Here is a 12065-nt window from a genome sequence, read left to right as displayed (position 1 = left end):
GTGATCAGAAATGTGGTCTTTACGCGGGATGTCTAGTATGAGTCTGGCTGATGCGTTCTGGATGCGTTGGATTTTTTTCTGAAGTTTTGCGGTGGTACCGGCGTAAAGGGTGTTTCCGTAGTCCAGGCGGCTTGTAACCAGTGCGTGGGTGACCGTTTTTCTAGTCTCGGTGGGGATCCAGCGAAATGTCTTTTTGAGCATGCGAAGAATGTTGAAGCAAGATGATGAAACGGCGTTGACTTGTCTGGTCATCGAGAGTGATGAGTCCAGGATGACGCCTAGGTTCCGTGCGTGGTCCGTCGGGATGGGTGCTTTTCCAAGGGCCTCTGGCCACCAAGAGTCGTCCCAGGCAGAGGGGGAGGTACCTAAGATAAGGACTTCTGTTTTGTCTGAATTCAGTTTCAGACGGCTGTGCTTCATCCACTCGGCAACTTCTTTCATTCCTTCATGTAGGTTGGTTTAGGCGGTGTCAGGGTCTTTGGTGAGTGAGAGAATCAGTTGAGTGTCATCAGCGTAGGAGATGATGTTGAGGTTGTGTTGGCGTGCGATGGTCGCGAGGGGGCTCATGTATACGTTGAAGAGGGTGGGGCTGAGTGAAGATCCTAGTGGCACCCCGCAAATGACTTCAGTGGCCTCTGACTTGAATGGTGGGAGGCGGACTCTCTGAGTTCTTCCGGTAAGGAACGAGGTGATCCATTCCAGCGCTTTTCCTTGGATTCCAATGTTTCTGAGGCATTGTAACAGGGTGCTATGACAGACTGTGTCGAAGGCTGCGGAGAGGTCGAGGGGGATGAGGGCGACTGTGTCTCCATTGTCCAGTAGAGTTCGAATGTTCGAAAGTTGAGGGAGCAGTTGATGACGTCTCGGAGGTGTGGTGCTATGATGTAGTCTGCTTTGTTGAAGATGTGGTGAGGGCATGGGTCTGTTGGGGATCCTGAGTGTGAGGTAATATAAATTTCATGATCGATTGTGTCCCCTATCTTAGACCCCACCGACTCCATGTACTAGCTTGAAGTGCATGTAACTTCCCCCCTGTGCTAGCTATGAAGACGCAAATACATTTGCGTCCAACGTTAACATGTTCTCTTTCCGATCCGCCATGAACGGATTGGATATTCAGTTCCTAAATATGCTATGCCAACGTCTTTTTGTGGTATACCTTACACGTTTTTCAGCTCTGGCGAAGTAGGCCTGAATTCTGCCATCGAGCCTTTTTCCTGCCTTCTGACTCCGAAAACCTCAGCCCAGGCTGCCTCTGTGCCAGTGACCCTTGCCTTACTTCTGGCGCGGCTAACGGTGCTCGGCTCAGCCCGTTGCCTGCCAAGACTGCATTCAACCTTCGAATTATCTGCTCCACTCCTCGAAAATACATTCCTGTCTAGTAGATTCACGTCAACATCCTTCCAGCTGCAGAGCAGAGGGTTAGGCCTCACTGTCTCTATGCAAGTAATTCATGGCCCTGTTTCCATGGTAGGCCCATGCCCTCCCCTCGCTCCCCAAGCGTCTCATGCAGACACGTAGACACGTAGACGCTCATACACGCACTCATAACCAGTATAGAATAGCCTTTTTGTCCGAGAGACCTTTTCCCTCCAGATAATGCAGTTCCTTAAATATGAGATATTAGATACGATTTGGGATTAGGTTGATCTGACATCCAGACATCCGTCTACACTTGTAGGGCTAAATGTCAAGTCCCCCTTCACCCCTCGAGTTACACGTACATTACACGTCATACCGCTGCGCGCGCATCTCTGCCATGTAATTTTGCTGACACTGCCGGATTCATTTATGGATCCACCTATTTGTGACATCATGTTCAATGACGTTCTTGTCCACGCCTTCATGCACGCCTATTGTAACGCCTTTTGTATTACGTACACGTATTCTTATCTCTCTTCTCAGCTGTTACGCCTCCTGCATATGCTTTTACTGTAATGCATTGACTATATATATGAATGTCTGTCAATTATGTATTGTCGCATACTTGCATATTCGCATATTACTATTGACTCTGTCAGTCTGTCCCTTCCCGAACCTATGTGGTGACGGAATGGTATGCCACCTTGGCTCGAGCCAATATGCTAATCACCCAATTCCTTTTATAGGAATAAAACCCTTTTGAGAAACCTCAAATATCACGGATTTTGCCTCTTATTTATTATGAGTTATTCTTATTGATTATAGAAATTAAGCACCGGTAAATTAATTATTTACGACAATTTGGCGCCCGAATAGGGACCCCTCCCCCATCTCACGCGCCGGTGGTGCGTTGCAGGCCTGGCCCCCTGCCACAGCCGGACGGACAACTACGCGTACCCGCAGGATTTCCTGTATCTCCCTCAGGCCAGCGGAGGTGACTGAGGCTGCGATCGACACCCAGACGAGGCGGTGAGAAGTGCGGAGGATCCCGACCAGAGCCTAGCTGAGAGAGCAAGATCCGAGGTATACGGAGGCCCACCAGGTTCCGACGTTCCGAAGTATCAGCGTCACGAGTCGAGTCCGAATCCAGTCCGAATCCAGTCCAGGGTTTCCGAGGCCTTCCGTTTCCGTGCTTCCCGGTGAGTACCGATGCTGGGGACGCATATAGACGTGCGCATTAATTTGTGCCGGTCAAGACAGGTGTGGGTACACAGACCTGGTCTGCACTGTTTTAGACAGTGTATCTGTACTGTTTAGCAGTATATCCAGTCTGCACTGTTGAGCAGTGTATCTAGTATTATGCAGTTAGCAAGTTACCTTCTAATTGTCATCATTTATGTTAAAATGTTTTAATATGTCTCAAAATGTCGTGGTATGAGTGATTGTTCGATCGTAATCATTGTGATTATTGTGTTCAGTGTGTTCATATCTGAGTAAGAACCAAGTAGCCAGATTTCAAGATGCCGTTGTTCTCCAAATTAAGACAGATAAAAACTAGAAAAGGGGTATTAGAAGAAGCTGTTCCCATTCCACCTGGGGACACTCCAGGGTACTTTATGTACCACAAACATGGCCTAGATGCCGTTTTATTCCTCGACTTATGGGTGGACTACACTAAAGAATTATCCGAGAATCAGAGATGGCCTGCTGCTGGGACATGGGATGCAGATTGCATCATGAGGGTAGAGGAAGCATTGTGGAAAAAGAAAGCCAGGCAGTCACAGAAGGATGCCATTGAATTATGGCGTAAAGAATCACATAGGCGTACAGAAAAAGCACTTAGAAAAGAAGAGAAAAGGAGGGAGGATCCAGAGAAAGCCCAGGAAAACGTATTAGTTGAGGAAGGTACCCGAGTAAAATTAGAACAGGTAGACAGACAGCGAAACACACTCATGAACGGTATGTACCCCCTCTTGACTGAGGGTTTGCCTAAAGCCACCCCGGAGGTACCAAAAGAATTACCACCCCCACTGCTCCCGACTAAAATACACCAGAAAACAGCAAAGGACATTTTCCTTTCGTCCTATCTAGATGATGTGGCTCCCGCATATGTAAATACCGCACCGCCACACACACCTCCTCCTGCCGACCAAGATGGTCAGCTCCTTCCTCCCCGACAAGCCACTCCTCCTCCTGTTCCTCCTGGTCTTCCAGCTGTCCTTCCACCTATTCCTGGGCCTGCTCCCTCCACTTTTCACTCAACGAACCCCTTCGGAGCTGGCGCCTCAGGAGGCGCGTCCGGAGGAGCGACAGGTTACCAGACCCCGCCATCGGCCCATCGGCTGACCTATAGAGACCTAGCACAGCAACGTACACCTAGAACAGGCGATATTACACTACATGGAGATCGTCTTGCAGACTGTAGATATGATCCAGTGCCTGGTAAAAAGAATGACGAAAGAATGTTGCTCGCATCAGTACGTTTACGACGAGTTACGAACTTCTTATTAACCCTACCTGGAATGGTAGATCATCTAGATCGAATATATCAGTTCGTACAGACAGGAGTAGGGCCTGAAAGTATTAAGGAGGCCATGGCCTATTAGAAAGTGGATACGAAAGCCAAGATATTACGGTTTCTTATAAACTGTTTCATAAGGGAAGTGGATAGGCCGGGTATGAACCCGGAAGACGTGAAAGCACTCCACCGGTGGGGCCAGAATATCGCAGATGGGAATCACGATAAAGAGGCCTGTGTAGAAAATATGTACCGAAGAATAAGAAATGCAATAAAAAAGATGCATGAGAAAAGACAGCCACCACCGGAAATAGATTCAGACAAAGTTGAATCCTCAGAGGAGGAGGATGAGCATGAGCAGACCCCAGAGCAGACACAATTACCAGTCAGAGAAACGATAGCATATGTAGGTAAGGGAAGACCTTTCAATAATTCAATACGGCCAGTACGTCCAGAAAGTAAAAGAATATTCCAAGAAGCCATGTGCAATCCAAGAACTCCTGAACACTTATTCCAAGCTACCGATAACAGACTTCGAGAACGAATGGGGTACCATGTACTCGATTCTATGGATGAACAAGAATTAGCCAGGTCAGCCGTGCAATGGGCTGACAATTCTGAGAAATATGGTGATGATGCGTTAGCGCATACGTTTCTGAACCTGACACCGAGTGAACAGCGTTTAGCTGGTACATACATGATACAACATCTGCTCTTATTGTATAGAAGCCAACATTCTGATCCAGGCCCCTTGCCTGATATATTAATAGAACTACTCATGAACAAATGGAGAGGTCTAGGTACCGATCTAATTAAAGTAATTCTAGAACACCGACACAGATATAGCGCCTTCCTATGTCCACAGACCGACCCAGCACATGTCATGGAAAGAAAAATGTATTACATGGACGGACAAAATCCGTTGCGAGAAGTGCACCCAGTACAGAACGCAGACAATACCTTTAGACGTGTGTTTGTGTACACCCCCATAACTAAAATAGAACTATTGGAAATGAAAAAATTGGTACCTAGTCATGACAAAGATCCCGCAGGTTTCCACCGTGAAATAAAAGACATGATACTAATGGGTGACTATACTTATCCTGATATTATGAAAATATTGAAAGTGTTACTACCTCCCGGTATATACGAGAAACTCAAAGAAAAAGAGTGGGAGGTGGGGGACACAAAGATTGATTGGACTGCATTAGAAAACGAAGAAAGTACTAGAATTCCGGGCCAAGGGCTCGGGGATAAAGTTAAAGCATTACCAGGATTGTTAGTACAGGTGTTGCCACGTTTATTAAGTACTAAAAAGGAAGATTGGGGTGCCATTTCAGCTTGTAAACAGAAACCCGATGAAGATACCAGTGATTTCTATACCAGATTTGAAAAATGTTTTGGCATTAATAGCGGTCTGAAAGCAAGTAGCGAGTCATATCCACATCTTTTTGTAACGAAATTAGTCGAGAATTCACTGCCCCAGGTTAAGAATAGAGTATTGAAAGTCGAAAGTACTTGGCAAGCTAACACCCCTTCACAAATGTTACAAATGTTACAGTACCACCAGAATAGAATTAGAGAAGAACAAGAACATGAACAAAGACGTATGAAAGACACGAAAATGAAAATGTTAGTTGCCCAGTCAGTTCCCGCCGAAGGACATAAAAAGGGTGGGACCCAGCCTAGTAATACGACAGCTCCTGTTAAAGGGACATGTAACTACTGCAAACAGCCAGGTCATTATGTAAACGATTGTGCCGTTCTGAAACACAATATCTCCACGGGTAAGACCAAGGAGAGACCACGCGTACCTAGACAAGATCAGGTCCAGCAACAAGTACCACAGAATATACAACATATTCCGCCTATGCCAGCTTCATCACAAACTGTGGCAGTCCCACAGCAACAGCCCATAACTGCAACACAGAACACAACACAACAGATGTACCAGTACGCACAGAACGACTACCCTGATTATCAACGATACACATGAAACAGCCTAGAGAGGGAATTTGGCTTGCCCCTTATTGAAGTTCCCGTAGATCAAGAGGGTCCTTATGTACACAGTCAGGTGCTAGGAAAAGACAGAAAGTTTTTGATTGATACAGGGGCAAGCAGGACCACAATCAGTCACAATGAGGTTCCAGGGGCACCCCTCTCAGGCTCACAGAATGTTTCCCTTGGATTTTCAGGAAAACCTATTATTAATGAAGTATCACAGCCACTCCCCCTTGCAGTTGGTCCTCTGACACGGACTACAGATTTATTACTCACAAAATCATGCCCAGAAAACTTATTAGGAATAAAGACACTGAAAGCTCTAGGAGCTATAATATGCTGTTCTCCGGAAGGAGTACGCTTATTTTTGCGAGATTTTAAAGGCCATTATGTATTAAGAGATATGGATCCCCGGTTACAGAATGTACCTGCACACTTGTGGGCACAAGGCCCCACTGATGTAGGTTGTATGCACATTACACCATATCGAGTCACACTCAAAGCAGGAGTGGTACTACCGCGAATTCGACAATACAGGTTACCTCCAGATGCTGTAGTGGCTTTGCTGAGAATTATTGACGAGCTCATTGCACAAGGAGTGGTTGTGGAAACCGACTCCAATGTATGTAATTCTCCTATCATACCAGTTCTTAAACGTACTGATCCAAATGCACCACCTGTTTATAGATTAGTTATTGATTTACGCGAATTGAATAAATGCATTGTACCACAGTATCCTGTGGTCCCGGATATCTCTTCATTACTGACAGCTATTGATTCAGAAGCGACGTTCTTTACTGTAATTGACCTCAAGAACGCCTTCTTCAGTGTCCCAATTGATCCAGAAAGCCAATACTTGTTCGGATTCAGTTTAAATGGACGATCTTTCAAATTTGCACGCGCACCTCAAGGATTCACAGAAAGCCCCAGCATCTATAGTCAAGCACTGAAAAGACAACTAGACAGTATTCACATGCCAGCTAACACTGCCCTACTCCAGTATGTCGATGATCTGCTGATCACCGCACGGAGCGAACCCGAATGTGAAAATGCATCACTGACAGTTCTGAATTTCCTGGCCGACAAGGGGCACAAGGTGTCCCCTTCGAAGCTGCAATTCTGTGTTCAGCAAGTTGTGTACCTGGGTCACTTGCTGTCCAAAGTGGGGAGACAGCTCACTCCTGACCGCATTCAGTTAATCGTAAACATGTCACCACCAAAGACACAAAAGGAGGTGCGGGCTTTCATAGGCCTCACCTCGTACTGTAGACAATGGATTCCCCAATATGCATTTCTAGCAAAGCCACTCATCCAGTTGACAACCCAGGAGGCAGCGACATCGACTGTCCTCCCTTGGACTCAGGAACATACACAAGCTTTTGACAACTTAAAGAAAGCCTTATGCCAAGCACCTGTTTTAGCAACACCATGTTACAATAAACCTTTTACACTTTTTGTCACAGAACGTGAAGGTACTGCCTTGTCAGTCCTCACCCAGGAACAAGCAGGTTCACACAAACCGTGTGCTTACTTCTCTAGCACATTAGATCCGGTGGCTCAGGCTTTACCTGCGTGTTTGAAATCAGTTGCAGCGACAGCTTTAGCAATCAGACAGAGCGATGCCATAGTATTAGGGCATCAATTGACAGTACAAGTTCCACATTCCGTGGAAGTTCTTTTAAATCGCACACAGACCCAACACTTGACCATAGCAAGACTGACAGGTTATGAATTGACATTGTTTCAACCACACATAGAAATCAGACGCTGCAGCACATTAAATCCCGCCACATTGTTGCCATTAAACGGAGTAGATCCATTGGCACATGATTGCATTGAAGTCATTACTATTACAACAAAACCCAGACAGGACTTGACAGATGTCCCATTACCAGATCCGGACCTGACACTTTATGTGGATGGTTCATGTATGAGAACAGGTACAGGAGAATTAGTGGCAGCCTACGCAGTCACTACAGATACCGAAGTTATAGAAACAAATTGTATTGACACCCTGTCAGCTCAAGCCGCAGAGCTCATCGCTCTGACACAAGCATGTATTCAAGCCAAGAATAAGAGAGTCAACATATACACTGATTCACGTTATGCATTCGGAGTCGTTCACGATTTTGGAGTCCTCTGGCGAGAGAGAGGTTACTTAACTTCTCACGGTGCCAACATCCAACACGGTCCTCTCATTCAAGGTTTATTAGATGCAATACATCTACCTACTGCAATCTCTATCATGAAATGTAAAGCACACACAAAGGTTACCGACACGATCTCCCAGGGTAACGACCTGGCAGACCGAACAGCTAAGCAAACGGCTCAGAATCAAATACATGCAACTGACTTGACAAAGACAATAGTTCCGACACCATCACACTGCATGACAGTCAGGGATCCCGCCCATGATGTAATTGACATACAGACACATGCCACACCAGACGAAATCCAGAAGTGGACTGAACTAGGAGGGATCCAAACAGATCAGGGATGGATGACGAAGGGAAAATCTACATGGTTTCTCCCCGACTCTATGGTTCAGGTCATTATTAACACGATACATAGTCCAGCACACCTAGGAGAAAAGGCAATGCTAGATAGCATTCAACACATATGGTACAACAAGAACTTACGAGCAGCAGCCAAACAGAAAGTGCGTACTTGCATGATTTGTTGTCAGTTTAATCCAGGTAAAAGCATCCCTGTAGAGCAAGGTGGATTTCAGCCTCCCGATCACCCTTTTGAAGTCCTCCAGATGGATTACATCCAGATGGACCGCTGCCGAGGTTTCAAGTATGTCCTCGTAGTTGTATGTGCACTGTCCCGATGGACAGAAGCATACCCAGTCTCAGATTATACTGCTCCAACAACAGCCAAGCAACTGGTTCGCGAGTTCTTCCCGCGGTACGGTTTGCCCCGTATCGTGTACTCAGATAACGGTCAGCCATTCTCATCCGAGCTTGTGAAACACATTACACTCTTGTTAGGCTATCAGTGGAAGTTCCACTGTGTCCGGCATCCCGAGGCAGCAGGTCTCGTGGAGCGTCATAATCAGACCCTAAAAATCCGGCTTTCCAAAATCTGTAGAGAGAAGGGCGTTGACTGGATAGTTGCTTTGCCGGTAGCCCTCTTCTATATGAGGATGGTTGCCCATTCTCGAACCGGGCTATCCCCGTATGAGGTGGTCTTTGGTAGGCCTCCGAATATGTGGGGGACGCCTATTCCGCGAAAAATTACAGATGTTGACTGTATTATGCTGTCAGATTACCTTGCCTCCTTGATGTCTGCACTACAATCTTGTCGTTCACAGGTAGCTGCAGCCTTTCCCGACAATACCGATGTGAAGCCCCACGAGGTGGTCCCGGGGGATTATGTCTTCGTCCGCAACTTTGATCGGAGAAGTCCGTTGGAGCCCCGCTGGCAAACCCCGAAATTGGTTCTTCTAACAACGAGGACAGCCGTCAAAGTAGAGGGCAGGAAGGGGTGGCTGCATTCCAGCCACGTGAAGAAGTTCCACGGACTCCCTTCGGACTTGGACTCTAAGCCCTGCCCTCCTACACAAACTGACTCAAAGCTCCCTTTGGTTGAGAAAACAGCCTCTGAAAACTATAGACTAAAATTACGATCTAGCAAGTCAGACAGTTTAATTGTTTAAGTCCTCCCCTAGGTGAATCGGTTAAATTAGTTTCTGACATGTATCCCCTAGATCGAGACAGAGAGAGAGATAGACAGAGAATACTGAAGAAATGTGCATATTGTAAATCACTTCGTAGTCACTGTATAGTGACATTGTTAATCATGTTTTTTCTAAGTCTTCTGATTATTGCTGCTAGCATCTTGCTGCACATTTACTACCCTATTTTCAAGCATGTACAATCTGCTTATAACGTCACTGCCGAACATTCTTTTAGTGAATTACCTCCACACGAGCTTTCCTACAGACTTGCGCTGCGCAACAACACATTCATTAGTATGTTACATCACTCTCATCAGACTAACAATGCTACAAACTGTTGGATATGTGGCCGCCTCCCTCCCTACCAGAAATACAAGGGAGTTCTGCCTCTTTTTCCGTACCCATTCACTCACAATGGCTCCTGTGGGGCATGGTTTAGATTGATTAATTCCTTAGATTCTGACATTGCTGTTTACGATGGGAATTGGGTTTGGGGAAACCTGAACTCAGTTCTACTTAAAGTCTGTTACCCTGACAAGAAAGGACTTCCCACTAGAACAGGAACTGATCTAGAAAATGAAGTATATGGATTAGGTAATTACACAATCAACCTCATGATTCTTACTGTTGAATCCGAAACTGCACCAGTATTGCCTGCTATGTCAGTGTTACCAGTCAAAGGTGAATTATGTATCAGAAAAAATGGTTCCATACACTTAGGTCATAGTAAATGTACTACTGTAATCGAATTCAGTGATCAAGGCAAGTCCACGTTTAGAGCTACACGTCATTCCTACTTTGTTTGCGGTCATATTGCATACATACGTTTGCCTCCAGATTGGGATGGTACCTGTTACATTGCATTCCTTCTGCCACCTGTTTTCCTAGCCCCTCCTGACTATCACAGAAACACCAATCTAGTAAACAATAGACTCCGAAGAGACCTCCCGATTGTCGACTACACTGAAACGGCATGGGAGCAATACACAGATTTCAATAAAGGTTTCTTCCCCTACTTAGGTGCTGTTTTTAACAGTAAACTGATACGCAAATTAACCAGAACCCTTGAAGCAGTAGTGAACGAAACTACCTCAGCTTTAGGTAACTTAACAGAGGAGCAGTCCGCTATGCGGGTTGTTGTTCTTCAAAATCGTCTCGTTATTGACGTCATCCTAGCTGATAGGGGTGGAGCTTGTAAGGTCATCGGGTCAAGTTGCTGTGTTTTCATTCCAGAAAACGCGCCAACGGTATATAAAGCTATAACACGTCTCCATAAAATTGTAAGTCTGATACATCAGAATCCAGGCACCTGGACTTGGTCCGGTTGGTTCTGGACAACGTTAACCGCTTGGGGATGGAAGATCCTATCCTTCCTAGGTATTGGCCTTCTCATAGTATTCAGTTGCTGCCTGTGTTTACAATGTGGGCCGGCGATTTGCGGCTTGTGCGCCACATCATGTATTCCGCATTCAAATTCCCATTCAAAACGTCAAAAGAAGAAAGAAGAGCAAATGATGTTACATGAACAGATTGATCGATTCATGCAGATCGATATATCATGAAGGGTCCGTAGGGGACAAGGAGGGAATGAGGTAATATAAATTTCATGATCGATTGTGTCCCCTATCTTAGACCCCACCGACTCCATGTACTAGCTTGAAGTGCATGTAACTTCCCCCCTGTGCTAGCTATGAAGACGCAAATACATTTGCGTCCAACGTTAACATGTTCTCTTTCCGATCCGCCATGAACGGATTGGATATTCAGTTCCTAAATATGCTATGCCAACGTCTTTTTGTGGTATACCTTACACGTTTTTCAGCTCTGGCGAAGTAGGCCTGAATTCTGCCATCGAGCCTTTTTCCTGCCTTCTGACTCCGAAAACCTCAGCCCAGGCTGCCTCTGTGCCAGTGACCCTTGCCTTACTTCTGGCGCGGCTAACGGTGCTCGGCTCAGCCCGTTGCCTGCCAAGACTGCATTCAACCTTCGAATTATCTGCTCCACTCCTCGAAAATACATTCCTGTCTAGTAGATTCACGTCAACATCCTTCCAGCTGCAGAGCAGAGGGTTAGGCCTCACTGTCTCTATGCAAGTAATTCATGGCCCTGTTTCCATGGTAGGCCCATGCCCTCCCCTCGCGTCTCATGCAGACACGTAGACACGTAGACGCTCATACACGCACTCATAACCAGTATAGAATAGCCTTTTTGTCCGAGAGACCTTTTCCCTCCAGATAATGCAGTTCCTTAAATATGAGATATTAGATACGATTTGGGATTAGGTTGATCTGACATCCAGACATCCGTCTACACTTGTAGGGCTAAATGTCAAGTCCCCCTTCACCCCTCGAGTTACACGTACATTACACGTCATACCGCTGCGCGCGCATCTCTGCCATGTAATTTTGCTGACACTGCCGGATTCATTTATGGATCCACCTATTTGTGACATCATGTTCAATGACGTTCTTGTCCACGCCTTCATGCACGCCTATTGTAACG

General features: G+C 46.0%; 1 protein-coding gene across 1 annotated transcript in view; it reads right to left on the bottom strand.

Moving 5' to 3' along the window:
* The window catches only part of ERCC2 (ERCC excision repair 2, TFIIH core complex helicase subunit), a 535569-nt gene that overhangs the window by 102835 nt on the left and 420669 nt on the right, over window positions 1-12065 (bottom strand). The window lies entirely within an intron of this gene.

This window comes from Lissotriton vulgaris, chromosome 9 (genome assembly GCF_964263255.1).
Source record: "Lissotriton vulgaris chromosome 9, aLisVul1.2, whole genome shotgun sequence".
Lineage (NCBI taxonomy): Eukaryota > Metazoa > Chordata > Amphibia > Caudata > Salamandridae > Lissotriton > Lissotriton vulgaris.
The sequence above is the reverse complement of the archived record's forward strand: the minus strand, read 5'-3'. Positions and strand labels throughout refer to the sequence as shown.